This window comes from Gossypium hirsutum, chromosome D10 (genome assembly GCF_007990345.1).
Source record: "Gossypium hirsutum isolate 1008001.06 chromosome D10, Gossypium_hirsutum_v2.1, whole genome shotgun sequence".
NCBI lineage: Eukaryota > Viridiplantae > Streptophyta > Magnoliopsida > Malvales > Malvaceae > Gossypium > Gossypium hirsutum.
In genome coordinates, this window is record NC_053446.1 from 12592212 (window position 1) to 12619412 (window position 27201).

The 27201-nt window shown below is 30.9% G+C and overlaps 1 long non-coding RNA gene across 1 annotated transcript; it reads left to right on the forward strand.

Annotated features, from left to right (window-relative positions):
* The first annotated feature begins 2181 nt into the window (after window positions 1–2181).
* On the forward strand, window positions 2182–5809 carry LOC121222399 (uncharacterized). The gene is made up of 2 exons (XR_005919685.1): window positions 2182–2857; window positions 5618–5809. It is a non-coding gene; the product is annotated as an uncharacterized lncRNA (long non-coding RNA).
* Window positions 5810–27201: the final 21392 nt, after the last annotated feature.

Sequence of the window (27201 nt, forward strand, 5' to 3'; positions counted from 1 at the left end):
TAATAATTTTATTAATTTAAGTAATTGTCTATTTTTTATATAAAGTAATTACTTATTTAATCTTTAGTTAGTAATAATATTATTAATATATTAAATTTGTGAGTCAAATACGAGCAATCATTTAAAATAAAAAATGTAAAATAAAGTTATTTTCTAATTGATTGAATTTGGATATTAAATGAAAGAATTATTATTATTTAAATTGTAAACAAATTATGCATAGATTAGAAATATTATTATTAATAATATATTTTGCTAATTGTTAAAATTAAATTTGTTATAATTTATAAAAAATATTTATTTTAAAATAAAATTTATTTTCCCGAGTGAGTAATGGAGAAATACTAAATTAACTTACAAGTAGACACATAGATTAACTCAATTTAATACATTACTTAAAATTTTTATAAGAACTTACTCAGATTTGTAATTTTGCTTGTGGAGTTAAAAGGCTTAATTTTCAAACAAAATAAATATGGATTTCAATTGATTTGATAGTGGATGCACGAATAAAATCATTTAAATACTTAAATTTTAAATCAATGTGTGAGTCAACATTCGAACTAATCACTTTAAATACATTACTTAACAATAAAATACAAATTTCTCTTTATATAAATTTGTAACAATAAATATATGGATGAGTATTTGGTACACTGGAAGTGTACTTTTTTTATTCCACAAACAGTTTTAAAAATTTGATGTGTCTTTTTTTTAAAATTTTTTACTATACCCTTATAGAATAGTTGCCAACCCCTTGATCCTACTTATGAAGTTTAAAAGCTCAATTAACAGTGTACCAAATATATAATTTCTTTTATTGTTTTCCTTTATTTTTCTCTCTCTCTCGTTTTGGTTTAATTATGTTCCCATTTTATGCTCTTTGAACTTTTGAAATTTAGCCTTATACTTTTAATTTCAAGAATTTAGCTCCTCTAGATAAAAATCAAAATTCAATTGGTAACACTTTTATTGGACTTGTGTGATTTTGAATATACTACATTTTAGTATGCAAATGTTTATTTAAAAATTAAAGTTAAATTGACAATTCTAATTCAAATTTATAGAAGTTAATTAACAATGTTATCAATTTTTTAGTTTAATAATTAACAATGTTGTCGGTTGAACGTTAATTTTTAAATCAAACAAATAGAATGACAACATTTCTAAAATTAAAAGTAAGCAAAAGGATTAAATTTTAAAAGTTTAAAAAGTATAAGGACACATGGATAATTAAACCTTTGTTTTTTCCTTTTCCCATACACCCAAACGGAAAAAAAAAAAGAAAAAGAAGAAGCTAACGTGTCAACCATTGGAAGCAGAACTTCTACAGTAGCTTACGTATTTTATTGTAATATATAGTTATAGATATATAGTTTAAAAGTAAGTACAATGATTAAATTTCAAAAATTTAAAAAGTATAAGGACTAATGGATAATTAAACCTTTGTTTTCCTTTTTCAATACACCCGAACGGGAAAAAGAAGAGCTAACGTGTCAACCATTGGAAGCAAAATTTCTACAGTAGCTTATGTATTTTGTTTATATATAGATAGATATGTATATATATACAAATCTAACCCTATAATAGAAAAATAATTAGATTATATTAAAATTTTGATAAAATTCAACCAATTAGAAAAGAATTAGTAAAAGAAATTATTGAAAACAAATTATAAAGAACCAATATTTATACCATATGAAATATCAAAATCTTTCCAAAAGCCCTAGAATGATTTCTTAACAAGAATTTAAAATAAACTTGATGCTTTGGAAAGTTATAAGTGTGAATTAGTAACCCCAAATCCCCTAATGTAGGTTCAACACTCATTTAACATGTTACATAGAATTTTTCAATTTGACTCTGACCAATCAAATAAACAACAAATTAATAAAATGGGGTGCAAGATATTCTTTCGGATAGCATCTTGCATCATAATAGCTCTTTTCTTTGGAAGGGATTATCTACGGTGTGGTTGTTGCTTAGAGATAATTTAATTTGGTCGGTAGGGGATGGAAAATCTATTTGGGTTTGGCATGATTCGTGGATCCCACATATTGCACCCTTATTTAAAGTGATAACTTCAACTTGGTCTTTGGAACCAGATTGTTATCTTGAAGATATGGTTACTCCTGATGGCGCTTGGAATCTTGATCTCTTTCGCATTTGGGTCATTGAAGATATTATTCTGCTTTTAGTGAGTATTCCCCTTCCTCATCTTGATGCTGGATCAGATAGGATTTCTTGGTTACCAAGTTCCAAAGGTGATTTCTCGATTAAGAGTGCTTACTGCTCTTTGTAAGAGAATAGTTGGAATACTAAAGATCCAACGTGGAAAACACTTTGGGGATTTAAGGGACCTCAGAGAGTACATTTCTTCCTTTGGCTTACCCTCAAGCAACGTCTCCTTACCAACTTGGAACGTGTAAGGAGAGGCACAACTTGGAACGTGTAAGGAGAGGCATTGGACAAGATGCATCATGCCCGGTATGTGGTCATGTAGTTGAAGACACCCTTCATGTTTTACGAGATTGCCTAGCGGTGAATGAGGTGTGGGAGCAAGTGGTGCCAAGGAGCCCGGCTACTGGTTTTTTCAATTCTAACCTTTTTGATTGGCTAGTTTCGAATTTACAGTCTCACAAGTTTATGGTTTCGACTGAAGTTCGTTGGGCTAGCTTGTTTGGTCTTATTGGGTGGCATATTTGGAAGAATAGGAACCTTTATGTTTTCCAAGGAATTTCGTGGAAAGCTGAGGAGGTTGTGAAGGTTTCTATGTCATGGGCAAAACAAGTTTGGGCTACACAAAAGGAAGTCGGGAGTTGAAGGTGTACCAACACTCAGAAGAATCACTTTCCAGGTAATTGGCTTCATTTGCACATTGATGGCACTATTAATTTGTTTACAGGCTCTGCTTTAGTAGGGGGTGTGGTATGGAACCATTTGGGGGAATGGGTCGTGGGTTTTAATCACTCATTGGGGACTTGCTCGATTTGTTATGCTAAACTATAGGGCATTCTAGATGGGTTAACATTGATACGAGACAGAGGTTTGGACAGACTTTTGATTCATACTGATAGTGTAGAGGTGGTTGAGAGTTTGCAGACAAAGAATTCGAACCTTTCGATGTCAGTACTAGTTAAACGCATTCATCAGTTGCTCAAGGATAACAAGCATTGGGTGGTCTCACATGTTCCTAGGGAAGCTAATCAAATTGCAGATCAGATTACCAAGATGGTACATGGAGATTCAAAGGGTATTAATGTGATAGAGGTAGTTGCCCCCAACTTGATCGAGGACATAGCTAATGATAAGTCTAAAGGTTGTTTTGATTTAGTTAGTGTAATTTAATTTCCTGAATTTAGTTTTCTTTACCAAAAAAATATTAAAGATTTTTTTTTCAAAATAAATACAATACTAACACTATTTATGAATGGAATATAAACGAAATATTATAATACTATATTCATATATATATTTGAATTAGGAGGGCATGGGCTTTTTTACCCAACTAACCCAAAAAGAATAAATATTTACGAAAATGATTCAAGTTGAAAAATTATAACAAAAATGACTTGAAAACTATAGTGTCAGGCGGTGTCAACACCCCGATGGTCGACACCAAAGTCCATCATCGTGTAATCATCACTTTGTAATTGAGTCAAGGATAAATTTTTTTTTTGGTGCCGACACTGCCATGGCCAACACCCGTATGTATTTTTTTCGAGTACTTTTTAAAAAATACTGGTATTTCCCTGTTCAAAATTTTTTTAATAGGTGTCGGCATGTAGGTGATTGACACCGAAAAAGAATTTCAAAAAAAAATTGTCGGTACTTTTTGGTGCTGGCATCGGTTCATATTTTTTTAAAAAAGTTTGTTAGTGTTGGTGTCGGCACCGATGTGATTTTTGAGAAAATGAAAAGACTAAGGAAAAAGAGAGGAAAAGAATAAGAAATAAATTGGGAAAATGAAAAGTAAAATGTGATTTCTTTTAAATGGTGAGTTTTATTAATACGTTGTTTTAAATTGAGAAATGGACACAGCTCTATATTTATCATCATCATTAAATAAAATGTGATTTCACATTAGCTACATAATCTTTTTTTTTTCGTGTTGCATGATAATTTTGGCCATTTAAACTCTTTTATTTGGGGTCAATATTCAATCTTTTCTTTCATTGGAATTTGAAAAGAAAAAGAACACATTAATTTCCCCTTACTACAATTGAGGACCTCTTTAATTTCCCCTAAATTTTCCATACTTTACCATAAGTCTTTTTATTTCCCCAATTTATTTCTTCTTCTCTTCCTTTTTTTTTTTCTCTTCTTCCCAAATCTTTTCATTTTCTCAAGTGTTTTAGGCCTTTTTTTGAAAAAAAAGGGTCAACGGGTCCTGCAACCAAAGCACGCCGACAAATTTTTTTCCAAAAATCACACCGGTGCCGGCAACGAGAACTCCACACCAACTTTGACAAACTTTTTTTTTTCTAAATATGAACTGCCGACACCAAAAAACACTGACAAAATTTTTTTTGAAAATTTTCCCTAGTGTCGGCCACCTACATGCTAGAACCTATTGAAATTTTTTTTGAACATGGAAATACCATTATTTTTAAAAAAGTACTCGAAGAAATACTTATGTCATGGCCAGCACAAAAAAAAACAATTATTTTATCCCCGACTCAAACATAAAGTAATGATTGCACGATGTTGGACTTTGGTGCTGGCCATCGGGGTGCAGACACCGCTTGACATTATATATTTCAAGTAGTTTTGGTTATAGTTTTTTTTTAACTTGGATCATTTTCGTAAATATTTATTGTTTTGGGTTAGTTGGGTAAAAAAGCCAAGGGGATGCACATTTACGCAAAACCAAATCATTTTTGTTTTCTTTTTCTTTTTTAAACAATTTTTTTCCTTTTTTATATTTCCTTTTATTGTTCTTTAATTTTATGAAATAGTTTGGTTTAGCTTTAGGTCGATTTTTATTTAGTTTTTAGAATTGTGAGACTCGAAATCGTACCTAAAAATCTTTTTTTCAGTGTTTGTTATTTCTATTGTTAATGAGACATCATCATCTCATAAAATTGTATTGACACCAAGTTAAAAAGAGCTCATTGATTCAATGTTGATATTGATAGTCGGAAAACCAATGCGATTGTCTATTGTATTCGGTCTACCGAAGAACACATTGGCGTATCTAATTAAGTGGTTGGTTGGATCCATTAAGTGAAATAGTGAGAGAATTTAAATGACTTACACGGTTGAGGTCGTTGGTTCAAGTTGGGCCCTTCTAGTTTGCAAGGCTACTGAAGAGCTAAATCGTGAACAGTGTTTCATGGTTGTTCATTTAGTAAGGGTTAGTTGTTGGGTGTTCCCGCAATTAATTTACACACGGAAAGGTTGGTGGTCTGAGGTATTCTCGACCACTATCAATTGAAGGAAAAGACTTGTTATCAAGGATTGATTTGAAACCGAAGCTAAAATTGAGCATGAAACTAGAATATCATCACATCAATTTATTCAACTTAATTTTGATTATATTTATTTTTATAGTTATTTTGATTTTAATATTTTCACTTTAATCAGCTTTAATTTTCCCTTTTTGTTTTTTGCACAGATCGTCACACCTTCTGGGCACAACAGGTGCCTGATTGTGCAACCTGGTTAAATCGATGGACAATTTTAGATATCCTAGTCACTGTGGGATGGACATTACTCCCTATACTATTATTTATATACTATTTAGGCGTAAGAATATTATTTTTGATGGATTCTATACCTATCAATATAGAAAAACCATGTTAGCTCATGCCAAGTACCTTTGCTTCTCGAATTTTTGTAATAGGTAATTTGCTGCTACCATCAGTTAATAGGCTCATAGCAGTAGTAGAATCCTCCCTTAGCTGCAATAATTTCCTCCAATTTTAGCTTTTACCTCCACTAGCTAACGTATGCCAAAATTAAATACCCCTCAAAACATACGCTTGTAGTTAAGCAATTCATAATAAGCCCTCTTTAGTAGTTAATTAAGCAATTCTTAGTTTTTCTCCACTCTACCAAAGTTTTCATGCCCAACCCACCTTTTGATTTGGGTGAGTAGATCTAACTCCAATTGACCCTAGTGCCCTCGACTATAATATATTTCCTTCTCAATTGGCAAAAATTTGATTCATTCTTTTTAAAAACAACCTTTCAGTGGATTGAATTGATAACACTAATAATTTTGAGTATTAAAAAGCACAACCAGTATGAGTTGCATTCTCCCCACATACCGTAATTGTTTTGTTAACCAACTAATATTTTTTATTTTTATTTTTGCAAATCCTCTCTAGTAGGGAGTGCAAAATCTCATTAATAGTCTCATTGTGAGGCACTTTCAAATATCTCACAAAGAGCTCACTATCTTAAACCAATAATCATATGCATATCGTCCATGTCCATAGAAACTTCACTCTTAGAAGAACTTAATTGAAGCCTTGAGATTTGGTAAAAAGAAGTTAAAGTGTTCCATATCCCCTATAGTTGGATCCACAATGACCCTAGTGAAGATTAATAAATTATCTTTAAAAGAAGTTAAATGGGTTAACTCTACTATAGCATTTTGGATAAAACTTTAAAAATATTCATGCCCCATAGAAACATTTAATAGTCGAGATAAAACATTCATTGATATGAAAAAGATGTATGGAGACAGTGGGTCTCCCATTCTTATTCCTCTAGCTCCTCTAAAAACCCTCACTAAGCCTCCATTAACAGAAATAGAGAACCTTAAGGCTGTGACACAATAACTAATCCAACCCACTATATGTGTAGGAAAACTTGTTACCTCAAGGACAAAAAAGACAAAATCCCAGCTACATAGATTAAAAGTTTCTTGAAGGTTAATTGTTAACGCACATATTGGAGATAAGTTGTTGTGGCCTCTAACAATCTCATGAGCTAACATAGTGTTGTTAGTGATATTCCTGCCTTGAATAAAGGTAGATAACAAGAAGAAAACTAGGAAGCAACCTTGCAATTCTTTTCACTAAAATCCTAGTTATGCATTTGCAAACCATCGGTCAATAGGAAATTGACCTAAAATTCTTAAAATGAATGGGATTTTGGCACCTTGGAGCTAACACCACATATGTAGAGTTAAAAGTAGGAAGTAACTTAGAGGTCTCATAAAATAACAACTTCCATTAGTTAGATATTGCCCTATAGTGGTCCAAACAATTTTGAAAAAAAAATGAAAAGTGTATCAATTAGGCCTTGGAGCCTTCTCATTATTTTTCTCAAACATGCATGCCTCTATGTCTTCCCTTCTCTCTAACTAATTTCTCTTGAGCAACATCAGATAATGAAGACTGTAAAAACTCTTTAAAAAGCTATACTGAGCATTTGGTAACATTTTCATCAGCTATACCAATCAACATTTATTGAAACTTATAATCTTACTTGAGATTTTCTCAAAAGTTTCTAGCTTGCTTCCCTCTCCATCAGTCAAAGTCTTGATAGTCTACTAGCTCCATTTGACAAAAATCATATTGTAAAAAAATTGGTATTTTGACCCCCTTCACAAATCTAGCTAGATTTTGTCTTCTGTCTATAAAAAAATTTCTTCAATAGTCAATAGCTAAAACATCTTAGTCTTTAACTTATTCTCTTTTTTTCTTGTCAAGATCAAAATTGGAAAAATGAGTAGCTAATTGGACCTCCTCCAACTCCTTTTCTTTTTGCTTGAATTTTTGTAGAAAAATTTCAAATTAATTAAAATTTAAAGACTACAACTGTAACACCCCTTACCCGAGACCGTTGCGGAATCGAGCACGAGGCGTTACTTGACTTAGCTTACTAGTTTGAGGCATAAAAATTTGCTTTTAAAATTAATTTCACTATTTACAACAAAGCTGTCCAATCGCGTAGTAGTTGCTAAATTAATTATAACTCGAGCTACGAAACTCGAAATTTAGATCCGTAAATTTTCCCTGAAACTAGAATCATATATCTTCTTACCATAAATTTTTTAGAATTTTTGGTTCAGTCAATTAGTACAGTTTATTAGTTAAAATCTTCCATGTTTTACTGTTTGACTGTCCTGACCTCTCGTCGCTAAAATTAAATTTTCTCATTGTATGATTTTAATATGGTGTTATAACTTGTTTCTACAGAAAATAGACTCATTAAGGAATCTAGACATATAAATTAAAACTCATATATTTTTGTACAATTTTTAATGATTTTCTAAAGTCAGAACAGGGGACTCCAAAAACAGTTCTGACCATATCTAATTAAAATCCACATATATCAGAATATAAAATTCCTTTTTCTACATCGTTATTTTTTTTATGAAAATAGACTCAATAAGATTTAATTCTATATATCATTCACCCTATAATTCATTTTATACTATCTTTGGTGATTTTTCAAAGTCACGTCACTGCTGCTGTCTGAAATCTGTTTCATTGCAAATTTTTACGTCACTGCTGCTGTCTGAAATCTGTTTCATTGCAAATTTTTACTTTTTCACAATTTCTAGGTATAAACTATCACCTAGGTATACATAATACCAAACATATTCTTGCTTATCCATTTTAATAGCTAAACATTAGCCATATCATATGAACACACTCAAAATGACTAAGTCCCTATACATGCCATAACTTTACACGTTTCAAAATCACATAATACCGAGATATCTGTAGATAGTGTGAGACGAACTCCGACGTCCTTGTGATCCCCGAACTGACTTGGCGACACTATAAAAGAAAGAAGGAAAATAAAGGAAGTAAGCATAAAGCTTAGTAAGTTTACAAGTAAATAAATAACAACATTTGTCACAAATAATTGTATTCATAAATTATCATCAAGTCTCATGATCTTTACTTTCTTCTTTACTTACTCCCTTACTTGCTTACTTGCTTGCTTAAACAACTCATGATTATAACTTACTTCTTCCTCGTTGAAATTTATTTTCTCAACTGATAACTGAGATACTATTAATCTTTATAACTCACCTTAACTTGTCTATTATGCTTTTACCTGAACTTTCATGTAACATAGTCTATTTACTAGCTCGTTGAACCACTTGGAATACTAAGGATACTCGGGTCTCCTGTCTGATAATAACATGCCAAAGCTATGTCCCAGACATAGTCTTACATGGGATGTTTCCTTTACTGCCAATGCCATATCCCAGATATGGTCTTACATGAGAGTTCTCATATCGGTGCCCATGCCATGTCCCAGACATGGTCTTACGGGGGACCTCTCATCTTGGTGCCAACGCCATGTCCCAGACATGGTCTTACATGGGACCTCTCATATCGGTGCCAACACCATGTCTCAGACATGGTCTTACATGGGACCTCTCATAACCTCAATGATGCCAATGCCATGTCCCAGACATGGTCTTACATGGGATCTCTTTACCCAAATGTCATGACATTTGTATCCGATACATTCCAAAAGTTTCAACGGGACTTTTTAGCACTAATTCTCTGTCATCTAATACTTGAGTCAATATTAAATGATTTCATGAAATAAATACATAATTGCTGGAAAATAGAAGCATTAATAATAATTATTGAAATATTGCATTTATTTACCGTAAACTTACCTCGGTACAAAATATAGCCAAATCCATTCACTTAGTCTTCAACCTTATTCTTTCCTTTCTCTAACCCTGGATTCCGTTCTTCTTGATTATGGAGCTTGGAAGCTGGAAAACCCTAACTATGGCTTCCCCCTTGCTATTTTCGTTCACCATGGAGAAGATGAGAACATTTTGCCATCTTTTTCCCTTTTTAATTCTTTTTATTACTGAATTACCAAATTGCCCCTAACTTAAAAATTTCCTATTTCACTTATCTCATGTCCATTTTTGTCTACCAACTTAACCAATGGTCTAATTACCATATAAGGACCTCCAATTTAAAGTTTCATAACAATTGGACACATTTAACATGTAGAACTCAACTTTTGCACTTTTACAATTTAGTCCTTTTGACTAAATTGAGTGCTCAAACGTCGAAATTTTTAAACGAAATTTTCATGAAATCATTTCGTGAAATTGTAGACCATAAAAATATAGTAAAAATAAATTTTTTCTCATCGAATTTGTGGTCCCGAAACCACTGTTCCGACTAGTCCCAAAATCGGGATGTTACATTTCTCTTTTTTAAGCCTTTAAAGCTTTTGAAACAACTTTTCCACAAGGTTTCCAAATGCCACATCTTGTCAAGATTTCTCAAAAATTCTTAAATACTCCTAATGTTTGGACTAGAAATTGAAGAACTTGAATTGTTTAGGGTAAGAAATAGGTATGACTAGCCATAGAATTGTAGTGGAATGATTTCAAACTCCAGGTGTTGAGAATTCAACCTAAGTGTGAGACAATGCATTTATTCATTTAGGAGTAACCAAAATCCTATCTAACGTCCTTGCAAGATACCTTTCTTATTGGTGGTTTTGCCAAGATAGGTCTATTATATGTATAATCAACCACCCCTAGTGTAGTAAGACAATCTTGAAATTCTATCATATCATCAGTAACTAGATAAATTGCACTTTAATAAAAACTTCCCTAAGGAGATACAATGATATCTTAATTACTAGCCAACAACTATGAATTTGGTCCAACAATATGTTTAATACTTGCTAAATTAAGCCAAGGCCTTTTCTTGTCCACTCCACTATTGCTTCTATAAAAACTATCATATAAATTTCTTTGGTATGATATTTGGTACAAAAAGTAATACATCAATAAGATAAAACAATAAAATCAATATCAAATCCCTCCTCCTAAAGCACCTAAATCCTCCCATTATCAACATCATTATAACTAGATAAACACCTCTAGTTCTGAAAATCTACCAAGAATAGCTTGAGCTTAATCCTGCTTAACTCCAGTTTCAATTAGACAAGACATATCAATATGCAAATGCCTAATTCTATGAGTTATAATTTATGCTTTAGAGGAATGTTAAATCCTTGTATATCCTAAAATGAAACCAGCATAAAGAAGGATTATCGAGCATACCTTCACTGGTAGGTAAAACCACCATATTTTTCCTTTTAACTTTTTCTCTGTGTCTCTTCTTTTTAGTCTTAATTTATTATATCAAATTTAACGATCCTATTAAAGTTGCTCTAGGCTTCCTTGGTGATTTTGAAGATGCCACCTCTACTTGATGCTTAAGAGCTGCATCAGATCCATTAACTGAAGAATCATCTATTCACAAGTTGCATTTAACAAGGTAAATATATTACTAGAACCAATTATGGTACATTTTCCTTTCCTTAAGGTAAAAATTTCTTTCATGGAAGAATCACCATTCTTTATTTCTTATATAACACCATTTCTCTTCAGGTCTCTGCATCATTTACAAAAGGATCTTCAGTAGTACCTTTAGGAACTTCTTTTTCAACAATCTCATTTTTATTTTCTAAACCTTAATAGGTGAAACAACCATATTTGGGCAATTTTTATTTCATTTTCCAAACAAACAACATCCAAAGCATTTGTGGCATCCAAGATACTTTTATAGCAATTTGTTATCACTCAGCCAAGAATTTAAGGTTAACTGACATAAAAATATTTAGGAATTAAGAGGAATGAGAGATTGATGAAAATGTGGAGGTTTCGTTTCCACTTCTCATAATTGCTTTCATTCAGTTTGTTTTCAATAAGAATATTAATCAAAGAAATTGGTGCTATAACACCCCTCATCCGGTCTGGTAGCCGGACTCGAGCTAGTGAGAATGTTGCCCAATCCTAATACCTTCCTCAAAAATCTCGCTTGGTGACTTAACAGTGATTTCAAAATTGGGTAAGGAAAAAATATAAGGCTTGGTTTGTGCTAGCTTCAAATAACTTCCTTCAATCCATTAAAACTTCCTTTATCAACAAACAATTGAACAACAATCAACAAAGATTTAGAAAGAAGAAGAATCGAAAGATAAATAAATTGCAAAAATCAACAAGAAAAATCTTCAATGTTCAACAGTCCCGCTAAAATGTGCCAAGAGCATTTTCCTAAACATGTGCCTTTCCCGCATTGTTATCATAAAAAATTCATTGAAAATGATTTCTTTTTTTTTCTCCATCATTTCTCATACTATCTTATGAGAATCATTTGATATTGAAATGTATTTTTAATAACAGATAGGTGATCTTTACGTAATATGAGGGTTGAATATGAGCATGATTTTTTTTATTTTTCATATATTTTTGGGTGCTTGACGATTCATATCATTATACTCATAACTAAAAATATTTGAGACATTATTACTTAAAAAACAATGAAGATTAAACGGCTTGAACAATGAAGATTAAGATCCATATAGGCAATTATATACAAGGACATTAACTTATGAAATACAAAATATAGACTAAATCATAAGACATTAATTGCAACTTCTCACATTAGTTGTTACATAGCAACATAGATTTGTAATTCAAGTAAAAAACAATTAGCATCCAAATGTGATCAAAATCTGAACAGTGATCGAATCAATATCCAATTATGCTTTTATCTCAATCTATTAGGATTGCATTGATAAATCTAAACATGATATGATTATATTGTTGAGATGGGTAACTACCAATATTGAAAGGATTATTATTATTTTAGATTGTAAACAAATATGAAAGTTACCTTGGTTCCAAAAAAAGAGAGTCAAAAGTTTCGTCCATTTTGTTAAAAGTTTTTTCTTTGTACCATACTCCGGATTGTATTTTGGTACCCTGCTAATAAAATGAACAGACTAGTCCTGTATATTTCAAATTGGAGCAAAATGGTCCTTTTGTTAAAAGTTTCGTCCATTTTACCATTAAGTGTTTATTAAAAATTTTATATTTTTTTGTGTGTAAATGAGGAGAAAATAATTGATCAAGGTAAAAATAATATTTTATACATTTTTGTTAAACCCATTACCTATGAAGCACGAACACAAACACATAATACAAGTATGACGCAATATGGACACAACTACGTGGCAATTTTTAAAAAATTAGAATACGAGTGCAACAAGACACAACAATAAAAATATTTTATAAAATATTTTAACATTATAATGTTTCATTTTAAATAAAAATATTAATATTTTTATTAATTTATACTTACAATTCTTTTTTTTTACAAAAATTAAAATTTTAATCAAATAAGTAAATTAACTAGACAAATATTATATATTTTTATCATAATATTTGTTTACTTTAATAATTATAAATAATAGGCCCACAAATTTTGGATTTTTTTATAAAAATAATACTAAAAATTAATTAAATACAGGAATGGGTTGGGGAAAAGATTAATTACAAAAATGGGGCGTTTGCTACAACATTTCTCGGTGCTGCCTGACACATTGGTGGCACCACCCAACTTTTTTCCTAATAATGATGCAACCATGATGTTTAAAAAAAATGGTGCCGCCTGCGTATTTCTAAAAATACTTGTATTTTCATAAGTATACACGGAGAGAGAAAAATATGAAAAGATATTTTTTATTGGTGTCATCAACGTGTCAGGACTCAAATGGCACCACTTTAATTTTTTTTTAAATGGCCTATCAGGAAAACAAAGTTGTTTCTGTGGGGGAGGGGGAGCTCGTGACCGATTGGTCACATTGGCGGCAAGGTCATTGCGTATGACAATGTCATGAGTCGGGTTCCCGAGCAAAGGGGTGTATACATTATCATTATCGCTTCCTCCTTCGTCATCGATATCATTCGAGACCTCATTGAGATCGAGGTCATTAAAATCTTCACCCTAGTGACAAAAACTATCATCATTGTCAGGTCCTTCACCATCTGCATCAATAACAATCACCAACAAATGCATCTGTAAATAGGGACCCAGATTAGGGTTATTATACATAGCCAGAGCATTGTGTGGATTCCCGACCCATATCAATGTTGCTTTATTATCACATGGTTCTACTCACCCAACATTCAGATCAAAGTCAAACTTGTGTACAAACGACCGCCTATCGACAAACACTCTCGAAACCTCCGTATATGGGTCCCAAACTCCATATTGTTGATTTAATGGAGTGATATTTTGAAGGGGTCAACATTAGCTAACTCATCAAACAACTCAATTAGTTCAACATTCTTAAACAAGCAATACAATTGATCATGGTCTCCACGTCATCATCCTCTACAAGTTCCATATCCTTATATTTGCACGGATTTGACAAAACTGGAAATTTGTAAAATAGTATGAGCATCCTCCTCCCACAACGTTGAGCAATTTTCGCACTAATCTTTTGTTTCATTTCATCAACTTTTACATTCTTATTTGATGGCATGATTTGAATAGACAACCAACTGTTATTTGTAAAATTACCCCTAATTGAAATGAACATATAAAAAGAATTGGTTATTAACCTGTAAAGTAAATTAAAAATAAAAAATATTAGTTCATATTAAAACAATTCATACCATTTCAAAACAATTTTTTTATTAAATAGTATAACTTGTATCTCATATTACTAATTATCATATAAAATAATAAAAAATAATTACAAACTAACTTTATAAACTCAAACTTAATTTTTGAAGAGTAAAATGAAAAGAAAATATGCTTATATTCAATTTTGATTTTTATGAGTTCTTTTTTCCCCATTTTTCTAAACCAGCTTTTTTCTCTCTCGTATTGCTAAACAATTTTTTCTCTTTTTTTTTTGTCAATAAGTCGAGCCACCTGGTTAGGGCCAAAGGCTCATTTGAAACATAGGAGGGTTTGGATAAAAATACAGGCCTGAAAAATAAGCTTGGATAAAAAATGAAACTCATTTTCAAAATGTGCTTAATAGGTCCCTAACATTAACACCTCTAAACCCCTTATCCATTCCAATACCCACCTACCACCACCATCATCGTTAACCACTCTAGTCACCACCGGTCCACCACACACCCACCGGTCCATCATCGTTCACCAATCACCACTTTGCTTCTTGACTGGCAACCCAAAGGTAACACCACCATTTTTGAACTTTTTTTCTTTCAACTCTCTATTTTTTTTTTTGTTTTTAAAGCTCTGCCTTTGATAAAAAAATAGGTTTTTTGAAGCAATGAGATTTTTTTTGTGCTTTTTATGTTTCAGTTCAAATGACGATCATTGTTGTCATCCTATTGTGTACTATCTATTTCGTTTTCCATTGTAATACCTTGTGTACATTGTACTAAATTGGTTATTCAAGTATTGAATGTTCTGTTCTTTTTTCGAAAGTGTGTAATGGTAATGACAATGTATATTTTATTATTTAATTTACATTGTACTGCCTGTTTTGTTTTTTGAACGACAAAAATGTGCAAGTGTACACAATCGCAACAAGTAATAAAGTGACAAGTAAAAAAGTGACAAGTAAATGTCGTGTTATCGTACCCTGTGAAAGAAAAATACTATGAAATGTAAAATTAAACAAATTTGTTTTGAAAACAATAGCTGGTTTGAAGAAGTGATCTAAAAACTAAAACTAATTTAACTAAGTAAACGAAAAGTAAAATAATCCAATGCACGATTTCTAAAAGATGGGTTTTAATCAATATGACATAATTGTGTTAGATCATTTACATTCTTTAACTTAAAATTACTAAACTCATGTTCATGTTATTACGAATAATTTCACGGCAACTTGGTATTTTGCTAACTAATGCATATACAAACTTACTAAACCAATTAATCTATTGAACATATTACTATGTCAATTCAAACAATTAATCAATTACATAATGAAGTATAAGATTAAGTGAAGTAACAACATAGTCCTATGTTGAAACAATTTAATCACAATAATAAACGTGTAAATAAATAAGTGAACAATATTAACAAAAATCATATAATTATAAAGATATATAACATGTATATGTATAAGGTGACGAAACCATGAAAAACATGTGCACGTATACATCTTTTTACAACTACTATGCATGAAAAAATTATAAGTGTACGTACATGCATACTTATGTAGCAAGCATCAAATATAAAAAGTATGTATTGGTACATATATGAGTCATAAAGTAAAAGGTATATATAAGATATGTATTTAAAACATATGGAGAGTAAGTAAATATATATATGTATATATATATATGAAAATATATATATATATGTATAAGTATGTAAAATTATAAAATATAAAGAGTATAAACAAAATGTATATTTTGAAAGCATGAAGTATGTGTAAATGTATATATTGTTTATGAAAATGAAATGAAGACATATATGTTAATCAAAAAATATATAAGAAAAATATAATTATGTATATACACATACGAATATAAATAAGTTATAAAATATATCTATATATACATATATGTATGTACATTAAAGGTTCAAAAATAATGCAAATATACATATATACAAGCAAATATGATAATCTATATATGTTTAAAGATATATTTAAAATATGTATGTATATGTCTATACAAATTAGAATGTACAAATATATAAGTACGTACATACATGAATATATATACTTATAAAAAATAAAACAAAAACAAAAAAAAAGTGTATATAGATAATTTATGTGTACACAAATTATAAAATATATAAAATTATGAGTACAAAGTTAAAACATATAAAAACATAAAGGTAGGTAAATATATGTATATGTACCAATATATGCGTACAAAGTTAAAACATATAAAAACATAAAGGTAGGTAAATATATGTATATTTATAAAAATTAAAAAAATGTATATTGACATATATATGTATATATTAAAAGTATATGTATACATGCAAAATAAATTATAAGAATAGGTATCACAAAAAGGTGAGTATGTAAGTATATTAAAAAAATATAAAAATATACATATATTAAAAATAAAGCTGGAAATAAAATAAAACTAATTAATATATTAATATAATAATAGCAAATACATAAAAGGAAAATAAAGCTAACAATAGTTAATAATATTAAAAATAATAACGTTGAAATAACTAACTAAAATAATGAAAGTATTAAAATGTGGACTAAATCGAACTAATAATGAAAATATTGGGCGAATTTAAAATAAAAAGGATTAGATTGCAACACGCGCCAAAAGGGGAGGGACCAAAAGAGTGAATAAACTAAGACTCCCAAAACGCAGCACTGCGATGGATTAAATTGATACAAAAATAAAATTATGGGGCTAGATTAAAAATAAAAGAAAATAGCGAAAAGGGGCTTGATTGAAACGCTGCAGAGTCGAAGGACTACACGCGCAATTATACCCTTGAAAGAAAACACGCGAATCCTTCCCTCAGGGTCGGGTCACCGCGCGGGTCAGGGCCAAAACGGTGTCGTTTTGGTCCCTGACCTTGAACAGCAAAACGGCCGTTTCATTCTTCTTTAAATACAAAAATTTATTTTAAAAAATCACTTTCATCCCTTCCAAAAAAAACAGAGAGATTTTCTCTCAACCCCTCTCCCCCGGTCCTAGCTCCGATCGGTAGTCACCGTGCCGGACCCCGGTCGCCGGCGTCGGCGCCGCCGCGCACGGTGGCCGGTGAATTTAAAAAAAGTGTTTTTTTAAGATCTCGCCCCCTAGGCCCAAATCTGGCCTCAAAATGCTCAAAAAAGCAAAAGAAAAGGACCGCCAGCCTTCTCAACAACTGATTCTGTCACCGGAGACGAAGCCTCCGACGACAAGGACACGGAACGACTCCAGTGAGTTCCTCTTCCCTTTTCTTTTTGTTTTACTTTAGTATATAAAAACGAAAGCCAAAAAAAGAAAGAAGAAAAAAAAGCAGTGAACAAATATTAATAAAACTTCAAAGTTTCTTTTCTTTTATTTCTGATTTTTTTTGTATCATCCCCCCTTTTACAATCTGTTCAAAATCAGTTTTTATACCGAAAATCAAAAACAAAAGCCCCCTGTTGCTTGTTGCTGTGGTCTTCTTTATTGCTTGCAGGTGATTGACGTTGATGGAGTAGGTGGCTGCAGGCGGCGGTGGGTGGTGGCAGTCAGAGGGCAGGTAGCTAAAGACCCTAGGTGCGGCGTACCTAGGTTGCTGCTGTTTTTCTTTTTTTTTTCTTTTCTGAAAATGGGCTAGGGTTTATTTTTATTTTGGGCCTAGTTTGGGTTAGTTTAAGGTTTAATTGGGTTTTGGGCTGGGCAAATATTGAGCTGTACAATGATCACAAGATAAATAAGAAAATTAAAGAGAAGGGAACTAGGAAGCAAATCCAGTAATTCTCCGAAGCCAGACTAGTGCACTCCTCTCATTCTCTGCATGTTCTGTTGATCCAAGGCCTTCACGAACACTTAAATGCTGCTACTCCAAGGTGGACGAAAGCTCTTTTTCAAGAGGAAAATCGGCTAGGGAATGAAACAAGAAAAAGGGGAAAACAAAGAAGGGAAAGGAAGAGAGAAAGTGAGTGAAAGAGAGATGTGTGGGAATAAATGGTGTGTGAAATGGGGAACGGAAGAGGGGTATTTATAGGTGAGAATGACTGCTAAAAATAGAAAATAAATTTCAATCATTCAAGTTCCCTTGGCTGGCCATGAATTGAGCAAGTTTGAATGTTTCAAACTTTGTTATATTTAGCTTGAGGCAAAAAGTGAAAGGCACAAAAAATGGAGGGGTTTGAATATCATTTAGGGGAAGCTCAAAGGCTGATTTGCAAGTACGAAAATCAGCAAAAATCAGCTGGTTGGACCAGCTATAGGGACGGTTTTGGACTGTTCAATTGCTTGGTGGTTCAGTCCTCTATACTTAGCACACTGGGCTACTTTCTTCTTCAGACTTTATATTAATTTTTTCCCAATTAATGTTGGATAAAAATTAAATATAGAGTATGTATAATAATCATTATTGGATCGTCCTTGGCTGGAAAATAATTTAGCCATGCTCTTGATTCACTTGATACAAAAATTACCCTAATGGTTTGAGCCTTTCGAGGTACCTGTCGAGCTAATTTTCACCTTTTATGCAAAATTGTCGAAAATAAACTAAATTTGTGAAAAATTATTATAAAAACAATTAAAATTCAATATGTTAATAATTCAAGTGCAAATTAATTATTTTATAATTAAAATATGAATTTCGACAAAAAATTATTACGAAACTGCATAAATTAGAGCTCAAAATGTGCAGAAAAAATCTATATATTTTTGTGTTTCCAATTTTCCATTGTAATGCTTAGTTTTTAATGCTTATATTTTGTTATTGTGATGTTAGCTGAAATGTTGTGTATATATATATGTTGTAAAGGTTTTTGGCGATTGTAGAATTTGTAATTATCTTATGTACATTATAGTTATTCGAGTTGTGTTGAAAATTGTATCATGCTGTGGGTTCTGCTTCTATTATGAATTAGTTGGTTTTTATTTCAGTAATAGCCATGGTTAAAATATAAAACTTTTTTCCCTGCCAAATGATATCTAAACTGCCTTTAATTTGTTTTTACTTGAATTATTCCAAATTTGATGAATTTGTCTGGTGACGTTTACCTAAAACTATTCTGGGTTTGTTCTACCTTAGTAACTTTTGATCATTTTATTATTATTTTTCTTTCATCTTCTTTATTTAGTATGAATCCAACAATTTCTAATTTCCATCGATAAAATTTGTTTTTTTTTTTTTACAAATTCCCTTCTGAATTTGGTCATTACATGATAAAAATTTAACTGCAGCAGAATTCCTTACTTGGCCCACCCTTTTCATGAACTCCCTTATCCGTAAAATGGTTATAATGTATATAAGCAATTTGATTATGGCAAAGGAAATTTGTGTTATTTATCTATAATGAACTCTTCGTCTATTTCTTTTTCCAATTCTAGGTGTGATTTGCTTTTAAATGCATTTTGTCAAAGATGCAGCTCACTGTTTGAGGACCTAACAAGTTGCTATTATTATGTTAGACCTGCTGGTTGTAGAAATATCATTAAGTTTCACATAGATACTAGATGTTATAATTTATTGTTGAAATTACATTCTTGATAGAGAACTCATTATTTGAAAATGAGTCTTCTCAAACTTGCAACTATGACATTTTGCTTAAGGAATTTGAGTTAAATTTATACTTTTCCTATTTGGTTTCAGGGATATTTTGGTTCGCGACGGAATGTGTAAGTATACATAGTTGTTAATATTTTAACAAGTTGGTTATGAAAATAAAATATTTGAAGATGATTGATGTCCTAATTAAATTAACTAATATGCAAATGAGATAAAATAAAATGCAATGAGTGTTTAGCAGCAATTCACAAGATTTAACAACAATAACATAAATAAGCTAGAACAATTCACTATACCAAAACAGGTTTTTAGCGACATTTTTTTAAGTCTGTAGCGGCGCTTTTTAGCGCCACTAAAGGTGTTTGCGGCGCTTCCACAAGCGCCGCAAAAAATGCCGCTAACGACAACGTCGCTAACGTTTGTAGCGTTTACGAAAATAAACGCCGCTAAAGGTCATGTTCTTTAGCGGCGCTTAAAAAAAAGACGTCGCTAAAGATCATGTTCTTTAGCGGGGCTTTCTTCACAAACGCCGCTAAAGATCATATTCTTTAGCGGCGCTTTCTTCACAAACGCCACTAATTTTGGGATTTTTGTAAAATAAAATTTTCCATTATTTTCAGCCCTCCGTAGCAACAAATCAAAAGTAACCAGATCTAAACCAGTCAAAAGTAATAAATTTATATAATATTTCAAATTAAACGAATAAAATAATATTAATATCAATAAATAAAAGTGAATTCATATTATTTTTACAAAAATGTTAAAAGTTAAAATGATAAAAATATTTATGCAATACACTATGACGGCGGAAGTTGCGACTGCTGAAACATTTTCATCATACTCTGAAGCTGTTGTTGGAGTTCGTCGTACTTTTTGCTTTGCTCTGCTCTACTTCTCTCGATGCCACATCTGCTTTAAGTTGTACCTGGAGTTCTTCATATTTCTTTTGAACCTCTGCTTCCCTCGCTACCGCCTCTACTTCTCTCGCTACAGCCTCTGCTTCCCTCGCTACCGCCTCTACTTTAAGTTGTAGCTGGAGTTCTTCATATTTCCTTTGAACCTCAACTGTGGTCGCTTGCATCTGAGTCATCTGGTCTTTTAACCTCTGAACTTCAGCTTGAGTCTGACTCCCCGAAGCCATGTATTGTTGCGAGCTGGATCCAAAATATTAGGTTGGGCTAACAAAAGATCCTTGAAATCAAACCCGACCATACCTTTCAGGACCCAAAACTTCAGTAATAATCCGGTTATCAATGTCTTCAGGATGAACGAAACTATCACTAGAAGCAATCGCTTCGTACTCCGCCTTTTTATCCTTTAGTTTTTCCTAATAAATAAATCACATAGTTAGGAACGCAATATATATTAAAAAAATGCAACATAACAATAGTCGCATTACAAGCAATGAATTAAACCATTAGAAAATAAACACTATAAATAACTAAAGCAAGTCAAATCGTATTAAGTAAACGTACCATAATTTCACCAGCTTCAGGAGTCATAGCAGATCCATCTTTCTTCCTATGTGTAATTTCAAAAAGTTGAAGGCGTCCAACTTTTTGACCGGATGACAGTTCCTACAATATAGTAGTAAAAATATTATTTAATGGAAAGTTATACATATTTGACAATATTAAAAAATTAAAAATACCTCCGCCTCAGCTACACATGCAAAACTTCTCGACTCGGCTATGTGAGTGAATTTTTGTTTCTGCCTGCTGCTTTTTCCAACTCGTTCACGATCCTACGTTATGAAATTTTTAGTACGTAAATAGTAAATACTATAAACCAAAATAATTACAATAGTTTGGAAGTACGTCATACCTCGCCTTTCTTCGAATGCCAAAATCTAACCGCATCTTCCCATTGGTACCTCAGCATACCCGGCGGGACATTTTGCAATTTCTCATCGAGGGTTGTTTTTGTCTTATAATAATATTTCTTCAAAGTACTTTTATGGTCTCTCCATCTTTTTCCCAATGCATTCTTTACATAAGCATTCGAGACCTCTAAAGCAAACCTCGCCTACAAAAAACACAAGTTAATAAAGTAAATATAAATGAAATTATATCCCAAGCATTACAGATGACATTAACATTTTGTTACCTTAATATTATCGAGGGTTTGGTTTTTGTTGCTATCGGGCATTTGATGCCATGAGTCGTAGTTGATAGGCAACATATTCGCATTTCGTGCTAAAATGCTTATTTATCCTGCTAAAAGTCGAGCTTCTGATCCAACAGGTTGACCAAAACTGTTTCTGTATACATTGACACGCTCGACTAGATCTAACTCGTATAAATCTCTAAGTAGCGTACGTCCTCGACCTCTCCGCGTCCCACCATTTTCAGCTGCCAATGGTATATTATAATATAAGAATTTGAAAAATAAATCAATTATAAGTCAACACGCATGTAAATTAAATGTAAAATTACTTTGAACTTCTGTAGGATCCTCAGGTGTAATCAGAACATTCGAAGATCCAATTACTGTCTGTTGTTCAGTAGTATTTGTTTCTGTCGAGTTTGGATCATTTTGAACAATGCTTCCCCTTGGAATTTTTCTTCTAGGCATTTTATCTGCAATACACATAAAATAGTTGAAAACTTAATACCTAATTACAACAATAACAGCACATATAAAATAGTTGAAATATATAATAAGACCAAGATCTAAAAAAGTTTGTACTCCATTCCGATAACCGTTGCTTACCCTTGACAAATTCATCCAAGACCAGTCCATTTCTTAAATCTTTAAGTCTGATGTTGACAAAAAATTGCACGGGTTTAGGATTTAGGGATAAGTATAACTAAGCTATGTAAGTTATTATGTAAGTTAATATTTTTCTCAATGTAAGTTATGTATTAAGTAAATTATGTAAGTTATGTATATATTATAAAAGATATGTAAGTTATGTATTATGTAAGTTATATAAGTTATGTAGGTTATGTATTATGTAAGTTATATAAGCTATGTCAGTTATTATGTAAGTTATGTATTAAGTAAATTATATAAGTTATGTAGGTTATGTATTATGTAAGTTATATAAGCTATGTAAGTTATTATGTAAGTTAAGATATAATATATGTTGATTATGTATTAAGTAAATTATGTAAGTTATGTATTACGTAAGTTATATAAGTTATGTAAGTTATATAAGCTATGTAAGTTATTATGTAATAAGTTAAGGTATAATATATGTAAGTTATGTATTAAGTAAATTATGTAAGTTATGTATATATTATAAAAGATATGTAAGTTATGTATTATGTAAGTTATATAAGTTATGTAGGTTATGTATTATGTAAGTTATATAAGCTATGTAAGTTATTATGTAAGTTATGTATTATATAAGTTATGTATTATGTAAGTTATGTATTTATTTAAGTTATGTATTATGTAAGTTATATAAGTTATATATTAAAATAAAATAGAAGTTTTGATATGATATATTTTTTAGCTTTTATTAATTCAAAGATCAAAATAAGTTAAAAATTATCAAAAAGACTTTGCACTACACCAAAACAGTTAATATATAAGTTATGTATTATGTAAGTCATGTAGGCTATGTATTATGTAAGTTATTATAAGTAAGTTATGAAAGTTATATATAAATTTATATATAAGTTATGTAAGTTATTATGTAAGTTAACTGTTGTGTAAGTTTGTATATAAATTTAATTTAAGTTATGTATGTAAGTTATGTCAATTGTGTATAATGTAAGTTATGAAATTTATGTATTATGTAAGTTATTTAAGTTAAGAAATATAAAGAAGAATGAAAACATTATGAAATTATACTAGGGATGTTTGGAAAAGTAATATAGAATAATCGATATTTATTAAAACCGATCATTTATTAAAACCGTCTTTTTTGGAAAAATAATATAGATTAAATAGCTTATATATTAAAATTATATCCCCAAAATATATATATTAATACGTTAAATTATATATATTAATATGTTAAGTAACTACCGAAATTAAGACTAATATATTAAATAGCTTATATATTAAAAATATATATTAATACGTTAAATTATATATATTTATGTAACTACCGAAATTAAGACTAATATATTAAATAGCTTATATATTAAAAATATATATTAAAAATATATCTATTACTACGTTAAATTAAATTTTAATATATTAATACGTTAAATTATAGATATCAATACATTAAGTTACCCAAATTAAGACTAATTCAAACATTTTATATCCAGAAAACAAAGAATTTTATAAAAATGAAACATTTTATATCTGATGTATGTCATAAGATTTGACCTACAGCATGTTACATTCGTTATCAGATTAAGACTAAATCGATGTGATTTTAAAATCTCGAGTTGACATCGCAACGTAACTCTTTCATTCTAAAATGCCTAATTCGATACCAACCTGCAAATACATAATCAGCCCATTCACATTTTTATACCACATTTCTGGCCAAATATGTTCTTAACAAATTCAATTGTAAGCATTACTACTTTATTCATAATTGTACAAATACCGTACATCATTACCATTCAATACATAGGCTCATTTCATAGTAATCCATTCACAACATTTAGCATATGTAAATACTCAAACAAATCTTAACATGACAACATTTTCAAGCGATTCAAATCTTATGACATACTCAATTTCATGATCTGTTCATTTCGGCAATTCTAAATTACCAATTTTAGCTTTAATTTCTGTAACTGATCACACATTATACTAAAAATATTATTTAACCTAAGTACATGTAATAATTTAATAAAAATAAAATAGATTAAATTGAGGCTTTGTTGCTAGATACTTCATACTTCAAAACTTTAAGATTTCTAGAGTTTACACATGGAGGAAAAAACAATAACAGAGCAGTAACCAATAAAATGCACAAACATATCCACTAAAACAATTGTCTGTGAAACATAGCCTAAAATCAGTTAAATGAAATGAAATTAAGACACCCACTGAAACCATTTCGAGAAAAACAATTTCAACAATGAAGAAAACCAGTGTACCTGCAGGACGATGAAGAAAACCACTTTCAACAGCGAAATGAAATAAACCCTAAACCCTATACTGAAACAACATAACATCAGTTGCATACCCAATAATGAAACCATTCCCAAATAAAAGTAAAAACAAATAATTACAGTACCTGTAGGACGATGAACTGAAACGAACGAAAACCCTATACAGAGAGAAGAGAAAATTCTTAAAGTAAGGAACATCAACGAATAACAAACAAAATAAAATTAAGAAAGACAAGAAAACCCAAAGATTACATACGCAGAATCGGAACAAAATCAAACCTTTGGAACTTTGAAGATTTTTGAGGCCTATTGTGCGACGTTCATCTTCTCTGAAAGGAGAAAGGAGGCGAATTAGGGATTTGGGATTTCCAGAAATTCTGCAAGAAGATGTATGAGAAATTCTTCAAGAAATTGGACGCAAGAAATTCACAGAAAGAAGGCGAATTAGGGATTTGGGGCCGATGAATTTGGGGCTAGGGGGAAGATTGCTTCGGGGGTATACCCCAAAATTGTTTTCATTAAGCGAAACGGCGACGTTTTGCAAAACGTTAATTGAGTTTTTCGACGTTTTTATAATAGACGCCACTATTAGATTTTATGAAGCTCACAAACGGCGCCGCATTGGGGAAGTTTATATATAAATAATTGCGGCATTTTCTTAAAAAACGCCACCATTAAATTATTTTCCAGTACAAAAACGGCACCGCATAGGGAAATTTAATTAATCATTGCGGCGTTTTCTTTAAAAACGCCACTATAAAATTTTTTCCAACACTGAAACGTCGCCTCATTCGGAAAAGTTAATCAATCATTGCGGCGTTTCCCCTAAAAACGCCACTATCAAATTTTTATTACTATTAAAACGGCCTCGTTTTATATTATAATATTTGTGGCGCTTACGCGAAAACGCCACTACTTTCACAACTTCTGCGGCGTTTTGACAAAAAACGCCACTAACCTTCAACTCGTCAACGAAACGGTGCCGTATTGCTTCATTTTTTATAAATTTTTTGTGGCGTTTTCTGAACAAACGCCGCTAATATTTAGGTTTTTTATATATTTTATACATTGTTCTAGACATTATTTTTAATTGATACATTAAAATTATGACATTATTAATATTATTAATAATATTATTTAAAAATTTTATACAGATTTATTATTTTCAATTGTTAAAATTTTATAAATTTTATAAATCTTAGAGAGTGTATAATTTAAATATGATCAATATTCAAAATTATTAATTATTTATAGTATTCAAATAATGTATTATAATTTTAAAATTATATATACTCTATTTTTAAGTGAATATATAAATGATTAATATATATATGTAAATAACACAATTAAATAATTTGTTTCATCATATATAACATATAAATATGCCATTCGTCATTAACTAGTAAACTAATCATTTGTGTCACTTAGAACCCTAGTATCATAATAATAATTAAAAAAACAATACGTATTTGTCATTTTTTTGAAATTGGTACCAAAAAAGTCATTAAACCCTAAATCGCCCAAACCCCAAAACCATGCATTGTAAACCTTAAATTATAAACTGCAAATCGTTAACCACAAGCATCAAGCCCTAAAACACTAATTAACCTCTTAACATGACTAAAGCGGCCTAAACCCCAAACCCCAAACCTCAAATCTTAAACCTCAAACTCTTAAACCCTAAACCCAAAACACCAAAACCTACATCATAAACCCTAAACTCAAAACTCTAATATTCACAAAATAATAAACATTATATAATGATCGGCCCTAAAACCCTAAACTATATACGATAAACTTTTTAACTTATAATAATCATTAAACCTTAATCACCAAACTTTCAAACCCTAAACTAAAAACACTAAACCTACATAGTAAACCCTAAACCCTAAACTGTAATCCAAAAATAATAAACATTATATAATGAACCCTAATACCCTAAACCTAAACCAAATATGATAAACTAAATATATAATAACCTACATTATATAATGCATGGTTAAGACCAAAACGATGCGTTTTGGTTAAGATATTTTGCGACGCTTCTCAAGCGCCGCTAATACTATGCTTTAGCGGTGTTTTCTAGTAAGTGCCACTAATTCTAGTATACGTCAAGACCAAAACGCCGCGTTTTGGTTAAGATATTTTGCGGCGCTTCTCACAAAGTGCCGCTAATACTATGCATTAGCGGCGTTTTCCCATAAGCGCCACTAATTCTAATATACCTCAAGACC